Here is a 20323-nt window from a genome sequence, read left to right as displayed (position 1 = left end):
AGTTCCTGTATTTCTTAGGGGCAACTCAATTATTGGGGTCAGTTTTTCCTTATTACTAGGTATAAAATGACATTTAAGTTGAAAAAAAATGACTAGTAGTGATTTGAGTATGGGTAATTTAAATCAAATATTACTACATTGTTCCTTTAACTCCTTTTCAAGCAGAACCCAGGAACTAGATCTTGACACACTGTCCAACTTTATACAATATGGATTGTCTCCTCATGACAGCTTTTAATGCCCAGGCTGTGATTCTGAAAAATACAAACCATTATTATTTTTGTCTTTATTGCTTTCCCTTCCTAAACATTGTATGTTCTGTTTCTCCTGCCCAATTTACCAGAGTCTGGACTTAGATACAGACAGTGCAACAAAAATTGTCCTGAACCAGCACTAATTTACATTATTCATATTTTATAAGGCAAATTCAGCTGATAGTATCATGAATACAGTGCAAAGTGAACAGACATAACCAGATTTTAAAATGTATGGCCATCTCTAACAATATTATTCTGCATAGCATTCTCTTTGTTTTTGTTTTTAGGTGAAGGCGCCAACCGAGGAGAAAAGATTTTCAGTGTCAGTGAAGTTAAAACATGTCAGCAGCAGTTCCTTCTGTGAATATTGTCTCACATGAAAGAAAGGATGGATGGAATTCATATCTGAAACAAGACAAGATTTTCCATCTGACCTCATTATGTGTTTCTCTGGAGTGCATCCCTGGGTTTCTGCCTGCACTGAATTGTGTTGAGGGGAAACTAAATATAAAACAGCTCAGTACTGCCATAACTGACATATCTTAATAAGAAGGGGTATTTATTGTTTTGCTGCCTTCATCTCTTAACTCCAAAAGTCATTATGATATGCCAGCTCTCTTTGTTAAAACAATCCCCTTAAGTGAAGGCATGTACTAATGAAAGGGCTTACATGGCACAGTTGGAAGCAAAGATGAAGAACCATTACAGTATATCACAGAGATTTACATTGAGAAATTTCTATGCAAAGATTTTTAGACACTCAAACTGTTGTAACCTTATAAATAATTAAACATACAAATTATCAGGGTTGCAGCTACTTGCCTTTTCCCGGAGCATTGGTGATCGATTCAAAAATATATTGAGTTAAAGGAATTTATAGCATTCTTCATTATTCTTGATCAGAATAAAAAATTATTTGTAGGTTAAAAACAGCAGAAAACTTTCCCCTATATTTACCTTGGGCTGCATGGCAATTTTTTGTAATCATATCATAAAGACCTATGTCCTCCGTTTTATACTTATTAAACTGCATCTGTATATATGTTACTATGTCTTTACAAATGTATTAATGGAATTACTATGTCTTTATATATGTCTTTATATATTTATGTACATACATGTACTTGTACACTATGATTCTAGTCAATTTACAGAAAATATTAGGTAGAATTCTAATATATATTACTATTAAAATATGTTTAACCTTTAAGCTATTCTGTCACTTAAATGATTAGTACACTTGTGAAGAAATCACTAAAAAACTATTCAGATAAGATGACAACAATAGACATAAATTTGATATGATACAGTTATAGCTCAGTGCTTTATTTTGGTGAAATTCATATTAATATTCTGCTTTTATTTTTATTAAATAAACTGACATGCACTTATATTTTAAATTACTGAAGTAACACATTTTCAAACTGTGTCCTATGGTGTACAGTTAAAAAAACAATAAAAAATGATAAAATCTAGTAAATAAGCTAGCTTTAACAAATTTTGAAGGTTTAATTTTCAATATGTTCAGAATGGTCTGAAAATTTTCTGACACACAATGAACCTTTTTTATAATATGCATGGAGGGGTTGTAGTTACATGAGTAAGGTAATTAGTTCATTTCTTATTAAGCATTGTTACCCACTCCTTTGTTTTTCCCCTACCATCCCTTCCCTCCCCACCTCCCCAACTCCTTCCTCCCCGCCCTCCCTGCCCAAAGTTATGAAGTTCTTTTTCAACATAGTGTCTTGTACATCTCATTGTTACAATGGGATAACCTGTATCCTTATTTCACCATTTTGTTATATCCCTTCACTTCCCCAAATTAGAAAAATGTATGTACAAGATGCAGGACACCAGAATCAAATACAGTGAAAACAGGGGTTATACCATGGGGGAAGAACATATAAAAGAAACAATAAAATCACATAGTACATTATGAGTACATTAAAAATAACAGCAAGAAAGATAAAACTTCTTGAGGTTCACAGTGAACCTTTTTAATTTACAATCTGAGAAGAGCCAGTCTTTTGGAAGTTGAAAGGGTGTGATTCCTGACATTTTAATTTACATAAAAATAATTTACCCAAACAACGCATAGTTACAAAATGCATACTACATCTTAGAAGTTCCTAAAGGAACTTCCTAAGAGGAATTCCTAACTATTGGGAGGTCTCCTGTCAAATGCTCAGCTTACTGCCTGGTTTAGAACTGTTGGGAGAAGCCAATGAAAATGGTACTTAGGAAACAGTTCTCCTTGGAAGTGGAGCTTACTTCACTACCTTTGTTGTGCATGACTCATTAACATATATGAGGATACAGAAAGGAATTGGCTTCACAATATAGTAGTCTCACAAGTAATGGGAGTGACAGTCAATTATGGTATACAGATAGGATATTATGTTTCCTCTGGCATGATATAAGACAATAAAACCTGTTTCTGATATTTGTTCTAAAGTTCTAAATTTTATAATGCCAGACCAGGATGCAAATGTTATTAAACATCAGGTAAATTAAGGTGGACTAACAACTTTACAGATTACCACCAAGCATTGCCTCAATACTGTCAGGGTCATGAGAAAGAGAGTTGGAGTGTAGTGTGGATCCAGAATGCTTAGGAAGCCATGCTATAAAAGGAAACTTCTAACCTGGATGACTTCTGTAACATAAAGATAACTTTAAGGCCTAACAAATGTAACATAAATACAACCTCAATTTGTAATAACTAGTATATGTCTGAGACAAGCAGAAAAGGTCAGATAAGTTGATGTTAGGTGAAATGAACCCCAAGATAAGTATTCAAATGTTAAATACATATGACTATAAATTGTTATATAATAAGGTAAATGAAATCAGCATGCCTTGTAGCCCTGTTGACATCAGACAGCAAGTACCATGTCACAAATAACATCATGGGAGACCATAACAACATTCACAACCATCCTTGCCCAGTGTCTGTCAAGCTGCTTTCTTTATACAACACAAGCAGCTTTTGAGAAGGCAATATGAATCAATGAGAAGACATACCTCATCCAGGAATCACCCTTCCTGCTTTAGATTCTCATGCTATTTGGTTACCAGAATCAGTCATGACTTAGAACAAAGCAGAAGAAAATCAAGCATGGAAAGTCATTAGTCTCGATCAGTTCGTATCAAACCTTTGTGAGGTAAGAATTACAAGGAACCAGTTAAAAGCTGGCTGTGATTTGGGGTGAAATGAAAGTCTGTTTCTGTAGAATGAGGCCTACCTCCCATTATGAGAACACTGATGATCAGAGAACAAACTCCTAAGCGGGAAAGATCCAGCTAAAAAGTGAAATGTCCCTTCTGCTTCAATTTCATGGAAGAGAGTTTGCTGTAGCCTTACATGGACTTTAACCTTTCCAAACAAATGCATCAAAGACCTTTAGAGTTAGCTACTTTTTGGGGTGGAAAAGCCATGAAGCTGAGGTTCCCTTAGAGTTACACTGACATCCATTCCTCAATCTCATTGGCCTGAGTGTGTTTTTATTATTAAACACACACACACACACACACACACACACACACACACACACACACACACACACACACACACACACACACACACACAACCTTCTAGATCCTTGACCTTACTCAGCCAACTTACTTGGCTTATGCTCTCACTGTCTCATTTCATAACCGGGCATTTCAATAATAAAATGGATCCAGTTGAGATGCTCTTTTGGCAAACATACGTTATCCATGTCAATCCTGTCTCAAAGTAATACCCATTATTAATTACATATTTCTAGGAAAAAAATAAAGGAAGATGATTCTTTGGATTTGTAAAAATCCATGCTTCTTCTCTGTGCATTTTCCTGACTACTTGAATTTTTTTAAAAAATGAACTTGATATCAAGCAGGGTGACTTAATCCTGAAACACCAGTAGAGGAAAGAAGATTGAAAATTTGTATCCAATGTGAGCTCCTCAATTAAGACAAAAAAAAATCCTGAAAATGAGCTACATGTTGCTTTTTCTTACATCTTTGCATAATTGTCCCAAGCTTTCAGCTTTTATGCCTTACAAAAAATTAAAATATACAGCACTCTGCATTGCAAGAAAAATTCCTGAGTTTGAAATGTCTTTCCTGCAGTCCCGATATTTCCTCAGACTACTGTATCATGCATGTCCACAGAGCCACTGAGTGTTCCTCACCACCCTTAACTAAATCTGCATTAACAGCTGGTTGCCGAATTCATTGGATTCTTTCTTCAGCATCTCACACCCAGGAATAACTACTTTTAGAAATGGGGCTTCCTAATTTCAAATTGTTATTGCATAGCTATCTAACCCAGAGTATCTCAGTGTCAACATTACTGATACTTAGAATTGGACAATTCTATATGACAGGACATTAATCATCTCTAATGTTATAGAGTGTTGTTTAGCAATGTATCTAGTCTTTACCCATTCATTCAAAGTAGCAATCCTTAGTCACAAACAATAAAACTGATTTTCAGATATTATCAAGTTCCCCCCAGGAAGCAAAATTGCCACAGTTCAGAACTGTTGTTTTAATTTCTTTGTGCATAAGGATATCTGGATTATGAATATCAATTTGATGTTTCAATATATGTCTAAAGATAAATCTATCTTATTCTTTCTGCTTTATCTACTTTCTATAATAACCATGTTGAAAAACGCATGGTAATCTTGTCTTCTCTCTTCCTTTCAACAGTGGACCTGGTAACTCACGTTGAATATGCAATCCCAATACTCTTGCCATTTATCCCTGTATGTTCTAAGTGGCATTGCTACAGTTAATCTTTTACTGTATCAGTAATATTTTTCTGTCTTATTCATTGAGACATACTCTAGAAAGAGAGCATTTCAGCTAACGATCACCTCATATTCTGCTGCTAGGACAAATATGATTAAAAATGAAGTCGAATATATCTTAAAAGTGATATATATATGAATAACATAAAGCAGGGTAGGGTGATAGAAGATGAATGGAAGACAGTATCTTCATTACTGTGTGAGTAAACAAGTCTTGACAAACGGTGTCCTAGCTTAATGCACAGATGTGGGGATCCCAGAAGAAATAGCAGCCTCAAAATGACTGTGAGCTAGACACTTAACACAAAGAATGGTGAAGACATGGTGTGAAGGTTATTGTTATTTGAGATTATTTACAAACAAATACAAGAAGGAAATAACCAAAATAAATATAGAAACAAAATACCCTAGATTTACCATAAAATGAATGGAGGATGTGAGAGAATCTCACCTCCTCATGTCAAGTGATGATAGATTAGGAATCGCTTGATTTCTTTGATTTTTTTTTCGTATGTTTGGTTTTGCAATTAGCAGCTGACTATAAATCCCAACTATACATTAGTTTGGAGGTTGTGTATAAAGTATAAATTGTATCCAATTGTATTTTATTTAAAAATTCGCATTTATAAACGTTATGTCTGAATTTTAGATTTGAAGTGAACTGATGCTCATTTTAACTATGAAACTTAATCCATTATATAAATACATGTACATCCAAAGCTATATCAAAGGCCTTTAAAAGACCTATTTTGCTGGGTCATAGGTTAGCTCTATGTGGAGTCTTGAGGAACCTCCATACTACTTTCCAAAATGGTTGAACAAGTTTACACTCCCACCAACAATGCAGTAAGGTTCCCTTCTGTCCACATCCCCTCCAGCAACTGTTGTTATTAGAGTTTTTGATTATAGCCATTCTAACTGGGATGAGGTGGTATCTCAATGTTGTTTTGATTTGCATTTCTTTTATAGCTAGGGAGGTCGAGCATTTTTTCATGTGTCTATTGGCCATCCTTCTTTCTTCTTCAGAGAAGTTTCTCTTTAAGTCTTTAGCCCACTTATTTATTGGGCAGCTGTTTCTTTGAGGATTTGTTGTTGGGGGATTTAATTTTTTGAGTTCCAGGTATATTTTAGATATGAGACCCTTATCCCTTATATGGCTAGTGAAGATCTTCTCCCAATCCATGGGCTTTCTATTGATCTTGCTAGCTATGTCCTTTGCCATTCAGAAGCTCTGCAATTTCATATAGTCCCATTTGTCCATCCTTTCTTTGATTTGTTGTGTTTCTGGGTCTCTTTTAAGAAAACTTCGGCCTGTGTCAAGAAGACCTTGGGTTTCAGATGCTGGAGGGGATGTGGACAGAAGGGAACCTTTCTGCATTGTTGATGGGAGTGTAAAGTTGTTCAACTACTTTGGAAAGTAGTATGGAGGTTTCTGAAAGACTCCACATAGAGCTCCCCTATGACCCAGCAATCCCACTTTTGGGCATTTACCCAACTGATCACAAACAAGACTATACTAAAGCTACCAGCACAACTATGTTTATTGCAGCATTATTTACCATAGCTAAGATATGGAATCAACCCAGATGCCCTCAATATATGAATGGATCAAGAAAATGTTGTATATATACACAATGGAATTCTATGCCTCCATCAGAAAGAATTACACTGTTCCATTTGTTAGGAAATGTCAAAGACTTGGAAAAATTTTATTAAGTGAAGTAAGCCAGGCCCAAAGAAACATAGGTCCCATAGTTTCCCTTATTTGCAATAACTAGTATATGTCTGAGACAAGCAGAAATGGTCAGATAAGTTGATATTAAGTGACATGAACCCTAAAATAAGGACTCAAATGGTTTTTTCTTTCTTGTGATTATTTCTAACATATTTATAAGATATTTCTTTGTTGCTTTGATGTCTCTTCCCCACGGTATAACCCCTGTTTTCATTTTATTTGATGTTCGTATAATTTGTGGAGAAGGGAAAAAAACAAATTGTTTAAATAGGGATATAGTTGGACTCATTGCAACAATGAGATGTACAAGATGTTATGTAGAAAAAAGAACTTTACAACTTTGGTGCGGGTTGGGGGTGGGGAATGGATGGTAAGGAGAAACAAAGGAGGAGGCAACAATGCTTGATAAAAAATGCACTCATTACCTTGCCCGTGTAATTTTAACCCCTCTGTACAGTACTTTCACAATTAAAAAAAGACCATTTTGATGTAGCATGACAACAGCACGATTCTTCATGGAAAAAATGAAAATTTTGCCTAATGCTCTGAAAATTAGCTTTAAAATGCCAACTATGAGACCAGAGAAATGAGCTCAATGTAACACCTCACACATGGCATTTATGCTCTGTAAATGATTTAATATGTAACATATTTTTAAAAATTAACATAGTCCAAAAATTAACTTCGAATGCTAGCAATGTACAAAACAACAAATAAAATTAAGGGTGTGTCACTGTTTTGCCTTCAAAAATTTCTTTTGGTCCTGACAAACTTTTTCATGGTCCTGTTTTAATTGTTTAATGTTCAAATTCTAAAACTGTATGTGAGCAACGTAAAATTTTTCTCCAAAAAAATGGGTTAGGATATTTTAAATTTGTAGTTTTGTGACTGTCATTTTGTTATCACTGAGTTTCAACTTTGTAACTTAAGAGAGAAGGAAGAGAGAGGGGGGAGAGAGGGAGAGAAAAAGAGAGAAAGGGAGAGAAAGCTGGAGAGAGAGAGGGAGGGAGAGAATAATGTATAATGTAGGGTGAATTTAGGATAGAATGGCAGGCCTGATTTAGATATCTCTCACTTTACTTTTGTATATGTAAGTCAAACCCTCAACTCTATTCTAACATGAAGTTTTTTAGTTACAGATGCCCTCATTAGCCCTCTTGCTGTGGAGACAGATACCATCTTGGCTTCTATTTTGTCCCCACCAGATTAAATTACTTGCATCAAGGCTCTATTACACTTTCAGTTGAGCTTGTGCGGTGTAGCAAAACACATTGGTAGGTGGTGAATGGTTATCAAGAGAAAGTTTACTTTCAGTGTTAGGAATTAATTTGGCTGAATTGGTGCAGTAAAAGTGGTAAACACAATCCTCTCACTGTTGTCTGTCAGGGTGTGTTATATCACCCTGGATTGCTTTGTCAATAATCTGCCTGGCCTGCAAGCTAAAAATCTCAGATTGCCAGAATGACTGACAGGCTGGAGATAGCTGATAATTCTAAGGAATTGGAGGTGTAAAATCTTTAAGGACCGTGTCTACAGTATAAATGCCAGGGTATCTCCACATCACTCTGTACTTACAAAGGCAACAGCATTGTTAATGGCAGCCTGTCTGTCCATCAAGTTTGCTACCAGCGGATTTATTCCTCTTTTACTCCTTATCTTTCTTTGCTGTGTTTATTTTGAAACCAGCTGCAGAATAAATTGCCTCTTGTCTTCACCTCCTACACTGACTACAATGATAAGTTCTGCAAAGCTTAAAATCATGTTGTTTTTCAAACGCTTCTTTTTCAGAACACTGATTTCTAATTTTGCTTGTTTATGAATATGTATATTTTTTGTTCTAGTGTGGAAGCTTTTAGTAGAACACTAAAAATGTCTCTTATACACTTGATTAGTGCTCATGAGTGAGGTAAGAGTGTGTGTGTGTATGTGTGTGTGTGTGTGTGTGTGTGATACATCACAGAGAAGAAATAAATTATTTTAATTAAGATAATAATTTTCTTACTCTTTTGAATAATTAATTATCTCTACTTCATTTACATCAAATATTTAAAATAAAAAGCCAAAATAATTACAGAATAAACATGTTTCTGTTAACTACTTTAAAATTTTTTAGTAATGTTTTAAATACCTATGTGATCACTTTTTTATGAACATGTGTACCTGTTTGTATTTTTTCTTTTCAGAGGGGCTAGGGCAGACACCAAGAAATCCCTATTATAAGGAAGCTCTCTACTTTTAAGCCATAACCATGGCTCTTGTTTCCACTTTTCTGATGCATGACTGGAGGAGGTATTTTTTGGCTGATAGACCAATTCCCTAGAGTTTGTGCTATGATTGGGGTGGTTATCTACAAAGGGTTCATGTGTTAGAAGTTTGATCCTCACTGTTGTAAGTCTGAGATGTGTGGTGACCTTTAAGATGTGTACTATAGTGAAGGGGCTTGGGAGGATGGGGGAATTCTTTTGGAAGCAATTGTAATAGTTGTTAATTTATTGGATAATTCTCCTAAAAGAGTTGCTATAAAAAAATGTAACTTTCCCTTTCACTCTGGTCTCCCATGTAATTTCTCCGTTACCTACACTCTTTTGATGATGCTATCTTTGAACTCAACAAACATCTTTTAATTTTATAGGGGACTATGCCTCGGTTAGTTCATTTTAGTAATGAAGAAATGGCTAATATGTACACTGAATGACTCTATTTACAAAAATGGCACACACTGAGCTATATAACTAACTAGACTACAGATGCCCCTTGGTTTGAAATTTAGCAATAAGAAATCCTTCATTCTGGCAATAATCTGTTTCTGTATAGAGTAAGTTTTATGTTACATTTATGTGACATAAATGTAGATTACTAATTACTAATTCTTGTACACCTTTCTTGTGTGGCATGCAATTTGTCTGTACATCTATGTATTGAATAATGAACAACTGAAGTACATATCTAGGTTCTCATACATCCATCATTTCTTTGAGGTGAGAACATTCATAGTCCATTCTTATTTATTCATTGAAGCATAAAAGTATTTGTCATTATCTGTGGCCATCTGACTGTGCAATACAAAACTTTTTTTTCCTTTTTTTCTATAAATTACTAACAGTTAACAACTTTTCAAGACACCTTTAACATCATTATTCTGTCTTCTTAAGCTAGATGAACATATTTTTTGGGAAATATACTGCATCAAAGTCAATCAGAAAGTCATTGAAGTTTTCTGTAGTATTTCGCTTCTTTCTATATAGTGTTTTTTGGTTATTTGTAGATGGAATAAAAATAAGAAGAGAAAGAAAGTTTTCCATGAATATAATCATAGTACATATTCCAAATAGACCCAAATGATAATTACCCAAATAAGCATTGTTTGGCATTTAAACAAACTATATTTACTAATAATATATATTTAAGAATACTAAGGCCCCTCTATATTGATGAGTCATGAAAAAAAATTTAATTACCTTATGGAAGATTTATTGCTGGATTTTGCTTAGTACTTGAACAGAAATAGTTATTCATTTTTACTTGGATTGAATATCATTGGGAATAAGTTTTACAAAATTTACTTGAACACATACACTTGTGATTGTAGTATTGTACCAGGGTCAAGGAAAAAGAAGCAGTATAAATACAAGGTCATTCTTTTCATATGGAAACCAAACACCTTTTTTTTTTCTCAAATGGGCCTGTGAACTTCTACTTAAAATAGTATGTTCACCATGTCCTATTGATTGCAGTCTCTAATTCTAGAAGTTGATCAATTGTTTACTTACATTTTTTTAAGTCAATTGTGTGACTTGAACTGAGGGCTTGGGTACAGTCCCCAGCCTCTTTGTACTCAAGGCTAGTTCTCTACCACTTCAACCATAGCACCATTTCCAGTTTTGAGTGGTTAATTAGAGCTAAGAGTCTCATGAGGACTTTTCTGCTCTGGCTGGCTTTGAAACATGATCCTCAGACCTCAGCCTCCTGAATAGCTAGAATTACAGGCATCAACCACAGGTGCCTGGCTACTACACTTTTAAAACATGGTTCTTAAGAGAGAACATTTGGTTATGCTATATTCTAAATTATTTTCCTATTTGTGATTCCTATTTTTATCTTGATCCCTTCCCCTCTTCCTTCTTTCATTCTTAACAAAAACATTAAAGGGGCAGGAAAGGTGGCTCGGTGGTAGAATGCTTGCCTTGCATGCATGAGACCCTGAGTTCGATTCCTCAGTACCACATAAGCAAAAAGAAAAAAAGCCGGAAGTGGCGCTATGGCTCAAGTGGTAGAGCGCTAGCCTTGAGCTGAAGAGCTGAGGGACAGTGCCCAGGCCCAGAGTTCAGGCCCCACGACCAGACCCAAAAATAAAAATAAAAATAAAATAAAGACATTAAAATAGCAAATAATATGTTTTTATATTTTAACTTAGCTTATATCTGTGAAAGTAATCCAGTAAGAAATTCATTACAATCATTCCACAAAAGTTTTTTTATTGCTTTTGGTTTGTTATAAAATAAATGAAAAATTAGGATAAAATATAGGTATGGAAGTGTGCCTCAGTTGGTAGAGCACTAGCCAATAAGCAAAAGCATCAGATACATGTTTTAGTCCCAGTCTCAGACCACTCCCAAAAAAAAATTGAATAAGATCTACTATTAAATTATCTTGTTCGTAAAAATTATTTTAATATGCATAATGACATCTCAAATTGTCAGAATAACTGAAAAATGCAATTTTGGCTCTAAAATTTCACTTCATTTGATTAATTTCAATTTAATATTTTATTATTAAGCCAATCACTGATTACTCATGTCTATAATATGAGCTACGCAGGAGATTGAGGTCCTGATTATCATGGTTTGATATCAGTCCAGACAGAAAGGTCCAGGAGACTCCATCTCAAAAATAACGATTGAAAACTCGACTGGTAGCATGTTTCAAATGGTAGAGCACCAATCAAGCAAAAAAGGTGAGCCTTGTAGGAAGCCCTGAGTTCAAAGTACAGGACTGGGAAAAAAAAAAAGAAAAAAAATGTTAAAAACAGATATTCTGGCTGGGTGTCGGTGGCTCATGCCTGTAATCCTAGCTACTCAGGAGGCTGAATTTTGAGGATCATGGTTCAAAGCCATCCTGGACAGGAAAGTCTATGAGACTCTTATCTCCAATTAACCACCAGAAAATGGGAAGTGGTGCTGTGGCTCAAGTGGTAGAGCACTTGCCTTAAGCTGAAGAGCTGGGAGCCATTGCCTAGGCCCAAAATTCAAGCCCCATGACTAACAACAACAACAAAAAGATATTCTGTTTTACCAGTTTTTTAAAACTTATTCTTTGTATGCTTTTTTGTTGTAAAAATGCTATACAGAGGTGTTACAGTTACATGAGCAAGGTAAAGAGTACATTTCCTATTGAGCATTGTTGCTTCCTCCTTTGTTTTCCCCCTACCATCCCTTCCCTCCCACCTCCACAACTACCCCTTCCCCCCCAAAGTTGTAAAGTTTTGAATATGTTATTTCTCTTTGTGTGTGTACATGTGTTTAAGTGTGTGTGTGTATAAGAGTGTGAGAGATTATTAGTTATTTTAAATGGTAAAATGTTTTAGGAGTGTTATTTCTTTGCATCTTAAACACATTCTTTCTCTAGATGAGTTGTATTTAGAACAATGCAAACGAATATTCTCCAATGTCTTTTCCTAATAGTATTAGCCAATTCTACCTGAGCATTAAAGCAGCTGTAACCTTACTGTCTCAATAAATGTCAAGTTTATGTTTTTGCTTTATTTTTAAATGTGGAATATTTTGATTACACAGTTTTAGCTTCTAGATGTTAGGAAGGAGAAAGTTTTCATTTGTATCTATATGTCTTTTGTGATATAACTTGTCAAAGTTTATTGTCTTTTCTCTGAATTACTTCACAAATGATATCCTAACTGGATGAGGCTACAGAGTGAACAATGTAAAGATAATGCTTCTTTCCAGTCCCCTGAGTCTCTTGTGGAGTCTCTTAGGCAGCTGCCCTCCCAATGGATATGATAATAGCAATAATTTCAAAACAATGGCCTAGGAAGACAATAGCCATTGGACTGTAGGTTGGGTTCCAATAGAAACCTATTTGTTAGATCTGATATTGGCAGGTAATACTGAGTGATAATGCTCATGAAAGGACGTGGAAGGGCATTATAAGAGACAAAATATAGCACATATGTTCGTTAGAAGGAGATACGTGTCTGAGAGTTTTGATTAGGCAAAGCAGATATTGTTTAAAAGAGAATGAGAGGAAAAGGACAGGTTCAGGGCAGCTGTAAATGCTTAGAATGCATAAATTTGGCCAGATAGGAAATACTACAATGAGAAGTACAAGTTGTCATGTCGAAAACGAACTTTACAACTTTGGTTTGGGGTGGGGGGAAGGATTGGATGAAGGGGTTGGGGGAGGCTGGGAAGGGATGGGAAGGGGAAACAAAGGAGGAGGCTACAATGCTTGATAAGAAATGTACTCATTATCTTGCCCATCTAATTGTAACCCCTCTGTACAGTATTTTCACAATAAAAATAAATAAAAATTAAAAAAATAAAAAATAAAATAAAATTTCTTTAGGATAAATATGACCTGAGAAAAACATTTCCAGAAGTTTATTTAAAATGTTCAAGAACAAACTAGGAAGGAAAGAAAACAAAAATAAGTTTTTCAAGTAGATATTGCTAGAGTTCAGGGTAAAAAGAGTTTTAAAAGAGCTCAACTGATGCTTGGTTTAGTTTCTTGCTTCCAAGAAATGGAAACAAGAGGTGTATTTATTATACTATTGGCAATTTTGTTCTCTTCCTCCTCCTTCTCCTCCTCCTGCTCTTCCTTCTCCTCCTCTTCCTCTTCCTCCTTCCTCCTCCTCTTTCCTCCCTCCTTTTTCTTCCTCCCTTCTCTTCTCTCCTCCCTCCCTTCTCTTCTCTCCTCCTTCCTTTTTCTTCCTCCTCACTCCTCCTCCTTCTCCTCCTCCTCCTCCTTCTCCTCCTCCTCCTTTCTTCTTCCTCTTCTTCTTCCTCTTCTTCCTCTTCTTCTTCCTCTTCTTCTCCTCCTTCTTCTTCTTCCTCTTCTTCTCCTCCTCCTTCTTCTTCTTCTTCTTCTTCTTCTTCTTCTTCTTCTTCTTCTTCTTCTTCTTCTTCTTCTTCTTCTTCTTCTTCTTCTTCTTCTTTCTTTTTCTTTTTCTTTGGTTTCTTTACCTTCTATTTCTGATTTTTTTATTTCTGTAACTTTGTCTTGTATATAAGTTTATCTGATTTGGGGAGGAGAAGGGGAAGCACAGAAATAGTGGGACAAAGGTGAACCAATTCAGCAGTGCAACCCACTAGACACTATGCTGGAAATGAACTATGCAACTTGGGGTGTGAAGGGTGTTGGAAGGGGAAAACTGGGAGAGAATGAGGGAGGGGGAACATAGTTATGTAACTGCAACCCTTCTGAACATCACCTTTACAATAAAAATTTTTAAATCTAAAAATAGAATAAAGTACAAGATGATACAAGTCAGTCTTAGTGACCTATACATATTAATAACTAGTTTTAATCATTCTTTACAAGCTAATCAAACCATCAGGTCTACTAAAAATATTTTACAGTATCTGAAAAATATATGTACATGTTTTATAATATGAAAAACAAATCTCCACTTAGTGTCCATCAAGTCCATAGTAGAGGACCATAAACTAATCTAGCCTATCTGGCACATAACAAGTAGTATTTCAATGACCTGGAGCAAGTTTCTCTACTGATGTTCAATTTCTTCTTCTTTAAGTTGCTGAGAATCATGATTTTTACCTATAGGACTGTATCTTCTTGTGCAACACTTCAGCCTCATTTGGCATCTTTTTCATGGGTATTTGTATATTGGTTTTTCTAGAACCTTACCATCCATTTAGTGTTAGTGGCTAATTTTCCAGTGATTTGACTAATATAAAGTATAGACCATTATCTTTCTGTCCTAGTAGCTCTACTTCCAGCATAATCTCATTTTACCCACCAGTTTTTACCTTATCTCATTCTAAGACCAGTACTGCACTGTTTAAGTTTCTCTAAGAACTACCCTGTTTCTGACATACATTTTTATATCAGTGGTTTATTACACAGTAATACATCCCTTCAAAGCCAAATCATTGAAGCTTTGAGAATATATTTCTCTTACAATTCTGTAGGTTAAACATCTCTAAACTTGCCTGGACTAACTCACATAGCTGCTTTCTAATGGTGAGTTCAAAGAGGACTGCACTAACACATGTTAGCCGTGCATTATTTTCCTTAAGATCTTTCATCTTAAGGAGGCCAGGCCAGCATTTCAAGAGGGCAAGCACTAAGCTTCAAGCTGCTGTAAAACTTTATTTTCTTCATATAGTCTAATGCTGTTCTGTTCAAGTAAATGGCCCTGTCAAAATTGTCAGCATTGAAAGGGACTGGAAAAAAGAGTGATTTCACTCACTGAAAACATAATTAAAATGAAAAGACTGATAACCTGTTTTGTGTATTAAATGAACAAATGTACAAGAAAATCTACCTGTGCATAATACATAATATATAACCAGAAAGCACTAGCTACTCTTAACAATTAGTAATGATGGTCAAGTATAATGGCTAGTAGCTACTCAGAAAGTAGACCTAAAGGGTCCTGAGTGATGGTTAAGTTAGAATTTCTAATTCTCCCCAGATTTTTTTTCTATCCTGCCACTGCTTTCTTTATTGTCTGATTTATTTTAGTGTTCATTCAAAACCCCTTTCCCTTGTGTCAAGAATTCTGCCCCATCCTCACTAAATATCCATTACCTAGGATGCTGAACATACACATTGTTATAAATACCATATAATTTGATTAATGTCACCCTTATGTTTTTGGTTTTTCTTCTCAGATATACCCCTCCAGCTTCATCCTGTCCGCAAGCAATTTAAGGAAGATAACAAAACAATCTCAGGATTTTCAATTCACATATTTTCAATTAAAATAAAAATAAATTTAAGCAAAGAAATATTAATGACCAGCCTGTTAAATATCATACTAAGAAAAAGTTAATTTTGTTTAAATTACTGGTTTTATATAGGACGTCTCTAATGACTATGAACACAGCAGCAAGATAGAGAAGTGAACTTAAGTGTGCATAATGCTTCAGGAACACAGACTATGAAGCCCCTAGAAACATCAGCAGCATGGAGTGCTATCCAAAACAGAATAGACCCAGCATGTCATGGTCATATAACGCACTGTTTACTTGGAAGTCTACTTATTAGAGGGCTTTCTTTTATGTCCCTTTCTTCCACTTTCTAGAATAGGAACTGATTGCTGCTGTTATGTACTCACTGTAGGCCTTCCTGCTGGTCCCCTGATACAGAATCAAGCTCACACTTTCCTCTATCACACCTGCTATTACGCTCGCCTTCAAATACACCATTTATCTTGACAGTAAGTAAACTTATCTGGGAAGTATTCCTTCTGGAACTGCAGTTTGTCTTTTGGATTATCTGAAAGATCAAATTTTAAGCTATCCTTTGATACTAAGCATAGGTCTCTTTCCTCTATGAACAAACTTCAGAATGGACCTTTTCATTCCGGTTGGAAAACATAGGAGATCAATGAGAGTAGCTGCAGTTAGATTTACGTGACTGTGTTTTGAAATTTTTATTTTTTATATCAGTCTGATATAAAGAATAATGCTCTTCAAGAAATAATATAAACTCAGTATGTTCTGTGTGAAAAAGACAAGGGCTGTTGGGGGAAAAAATCTGTAATTTACCCCCTTTTATCTTCCTTAAGAAAAATGTATAGGATGTGGAAGGTCCTGGTTTTGATCCCAAGCACCATAGAAAAAGTAAAAAGAAAGAAAAGTAAAGAGTAACAACAGAAAAGAGATATACCAGCTTAACAAGTTTTTGGGTTTTGTATTGTTTTGTTGTGTTATGGGATTTTGTGGAACAATGATTTCTAAATAAAGTAGTAACTATCAGTTTGAGATAGAAAAGTTTTTTTAAGTAAATATACATAGCTAGTTCCAAAATTACCATAAATTTGAAACAACACACAGAATGACATAGGATCTTAACAAGATTTTCTTTGTGAAAGATTGAGGTAATTGTATTATTCAGAAGGAAGTGATAATGCTCACTTTTAAAATATGATGTGAACAAGGTAGCATTGTAAGTCAAAATAATCTAACTATATTCCATGGTTTCTACAATCTTGCACTTCTGTGTGGTTTTCAATATGGTGTCATGCCTTTAATCCTTTTCAATTGGGTAGTAAAGCCTGGAGGAGATCATAGTTCAAGGTCAGCTTTACCTAAGCCACAAAACTCTATCTGGACTAATAGTTAGCAGGCCTCTCTCATCCCAATTATTATAGGAAGCAAAAAGTAACAATATTGTGATCCAAACTAGCCTGGACAAATTGCCAAACCCCGTCCAAAAATAACCAGAGCAAAAGGCCTAGAAGCATGGCTCCAGTGGTAGAATATCTGCCTAGGAAATGCAGAGCTGCCTACAATTCCAATGCTGTCAAGAAAACTTATAAACTCAGTACATTCTGAGTGAGAAAGATTTCAGATGGAAATACTTATCTCCTCATATTCTAGTGAGTGGGTAAAAGTGACGTGATAGATGCTTCTGGTTACACATTGTAAAGTAAGGATATTTTTGTAACTTCTTGTTGGTAGAATTGAATTTGAATTCCCTAGATACTGGGCAACACTGGACATGGTCCAGCTCAGGGCTAAGCTGTAAAACAAGCAGTTCAGACCTCACTTAGCAGGGTGACAAAACAGCACAGGGAAGGGCAGAAAAGGCTGGGACTGGATGGGACAGGGCAGGACTGGACAGGACAGTGAGGGCCAGGCTGGGATGGGATGGAAAAGGACAGGTCAGAACAGGACAAGACAGGATGGATGGGCTGGGCTACGATAGTATAGATGGAACAAGGACAGGACAGGATGGGGCCCTGGATGGATGGAGATAGGACAAGTCAGGGATGAGATGCATGGCTGGTCAGAGACTGTTGTGCTTTGAAACATTCTTCTCATCCCAGGCTGTGACTGTGTCTTTAGAGACCACACTATGACTGTGTCTTTAGAGACCCCGGAGACCTGGAGTCCTTTGTAGGATGTGTCAGCTTCTGGGCACAGCACAGGATATCAGGGCTCTGAGGAGGCCAGCCCCCACCTTCCCCATGCCCCAACATGTGTGTCAGCAAGCACACAGAGACCACTGGCCAGCTGAGATAGAAAGAACCAAAGTGTGTGTTTGTATGTTTGTGTGAATGTGTATGTGTGTGTGTGTGCTGGTAAATTTATACACACACATACACACATATACACATACATATATATGTATATATATTTATTTATCAGGACACATCTGATAAATAAAAATGTCAAGTAAGCACACATATGTACAGGCCTAAGTAGAAAACCAGATGCCCTGGTTTTCTAGTTTTGCTTTTTTGCCAACAGCCATCTCCACACCAAGGTGTAGACTCCAATATACATGCACACATATGTATATTACTTCCCCTGGATGCAACAAGGACCAGGACCCTATCACAACTTGAGGACTTTGCCCTTTGCTACTGCACTGCTCCCACCATCCTCCATGGAGGGGCCACTGGATTCACTGGCATCACTGCCCCGGGCTGGTTTTGCTGGCCCACATTGCCTGCCTAGCAGCGGAGGTGTCTTGCTCAGATTTAGTTCTTTATCAGACAGTGTCTCAAAATTTTGCCAAGAGCATCCTTATACTGAATCACTACCATCTACCTATGTATTCATGTAGCTGGAGTAACATGCACTCCATTATTCCTGATTTCTGGTTGATATAGAGTCTTGCTAACTTTTTCTTTTCCGCAGGCTGGCCTTGAGTTTACATCCTCCCAATCTCTGCTTCTTGAGGTATCTAAGGATTAAAGAGATGTTAGCCACTGCATCATTGTAATCTAATTTCTATATATTTTTTAAATGCCTCATTAAATATCTTTTACCTGAATCTGCAATGTAAGTAAATTTTTTTTTTTGGTTGGTCGTGGGGCTTGAACTCGGCTTGGGCGCTGTCCCTGTGCTCTTCAGCTCAAGGCGAGTGCTCTACCACTTGAGCCACACCACCACTTCCGTTTTCTAGTGGTTTATTGGACATAAGAGTCTCACAGACTTTCCTGCCCAGGCTGGTTTTGAACTGCAATCCTCAGATCTCAGCCTCCTGAGTAGCTAGGATTACAGACATGAGCCACCGGCACCTGGCTCTAGAGTAATTTCAATTAATTGATCTTCCCCTGTTATATAGAGGTTTATCATCATGTATCTGGAGCTAATGAGATTTATATTTAGCTGCAAATTAGATGAAGTAGAAATTTGTATGTATATTGTTTAAATTGTTTCAAAACCAAAAGATGTAATCAGAAGTGATAGTCACATGTATTACTTTTTGAGTAATACACATATTTTTATTTATGCAGTAGAATAAAAATTTCCTGATAGCCTTTCTTTCATTTCTTAGTCTACATTTTACATAGAGCTTTATAGATTGCTTCTGATTAAAACTACATTGGCAGTAGGAAAGATAAGAATTTGCTGATGAAAGATTGGGAATTGGGAATAATTGTATTTTGATTAATAAAATATCTATTTTTATGCTGAACAACAAAATTCTGTTTGTTCATTTTAAATACTTTAAAGAGTACATTAAAATTAAGTTATAAATCAACTATAGACTCACTACTAGGTTGTCACTAATTGCCTTATCAATCTATACTATTCCTATTTTTTATTATTTTATAAAAAATAAACCAGACTGTACATTTTGCTCTGATATAAAACATCAGTGTGTATTCTGCTACGTAGTGTATTATTTTTTGTCTGAAAACTCTTCACCTTAATCCATATTGTTATACACCTTGATTTAAAGCACACTTAGACTTAACGCATACTTAAATTTTAAAACTTCATAAGCTAGCCCTGTTGCTGCCATCTGCTGACACCCTGGCCATGTCTTGGCTTTCTTAAGGCTTTTTCACTTCTTTTTGTTCCCCTCTCTAATCCCAATTCAGTCACTATCCCAAATAGTTTTAATACGAGGAACATCTAATATAAAATTGTCACATTTCTTTTGTCATCCTTTTGAATGACCCTGTTCTCGCTTTCCAGTTTACACAGTCATGATATCTAACTTTCTGTCACCACATCAAGTAAGCTGTTCTCCAACAATCTCTGCCTATTTCAGACTTATTACTCACATTCTCCCCTAGAGCTATTCTTTTAGCTTGTTTGGAAACTTAAATGCAGCAACTCATTCTTTCTTCTTATTAATATGAATTTTATTTCAAAAGAATATCCCAACTATCATGTTCTAATCCAATTTTTACCAATAGCCTATATTTTCCTATCTAGTCATTGCTATCACACCTGCTTGGAGAAATCTCAATGTGGAAATAATCTAAATTACTTTCAATAGTAGGGGATTTTACCACTACTGCCATAAATTCAGTTACCAAATTACATAGGTCCTTCAACCCTATACAACCTCTTTCTCAATGAATC

Source organism: Dipodomys merriami, unplaced genomic scaffold, assembly GCF_024711535.1.
Source record: "Dipodomys merriami isolate MVZ:Mamm:240054 unplaced genomic scaffold, mDipMer1.0.p SCAF_20, whole genome shotgun sequence".
Classification (NCBI taxonomy): domain Eukaryota; kingdom Metazoa; phylum Chordata; class Mammalia; order Rodentia; family Heteromyidae; genus Dipodomys; species Dipodomys merriami.
The sequence above is the reverse complement of the archived record's forward strand: the minus strand, read 5'-3'. Positions refer to the sequence as shown.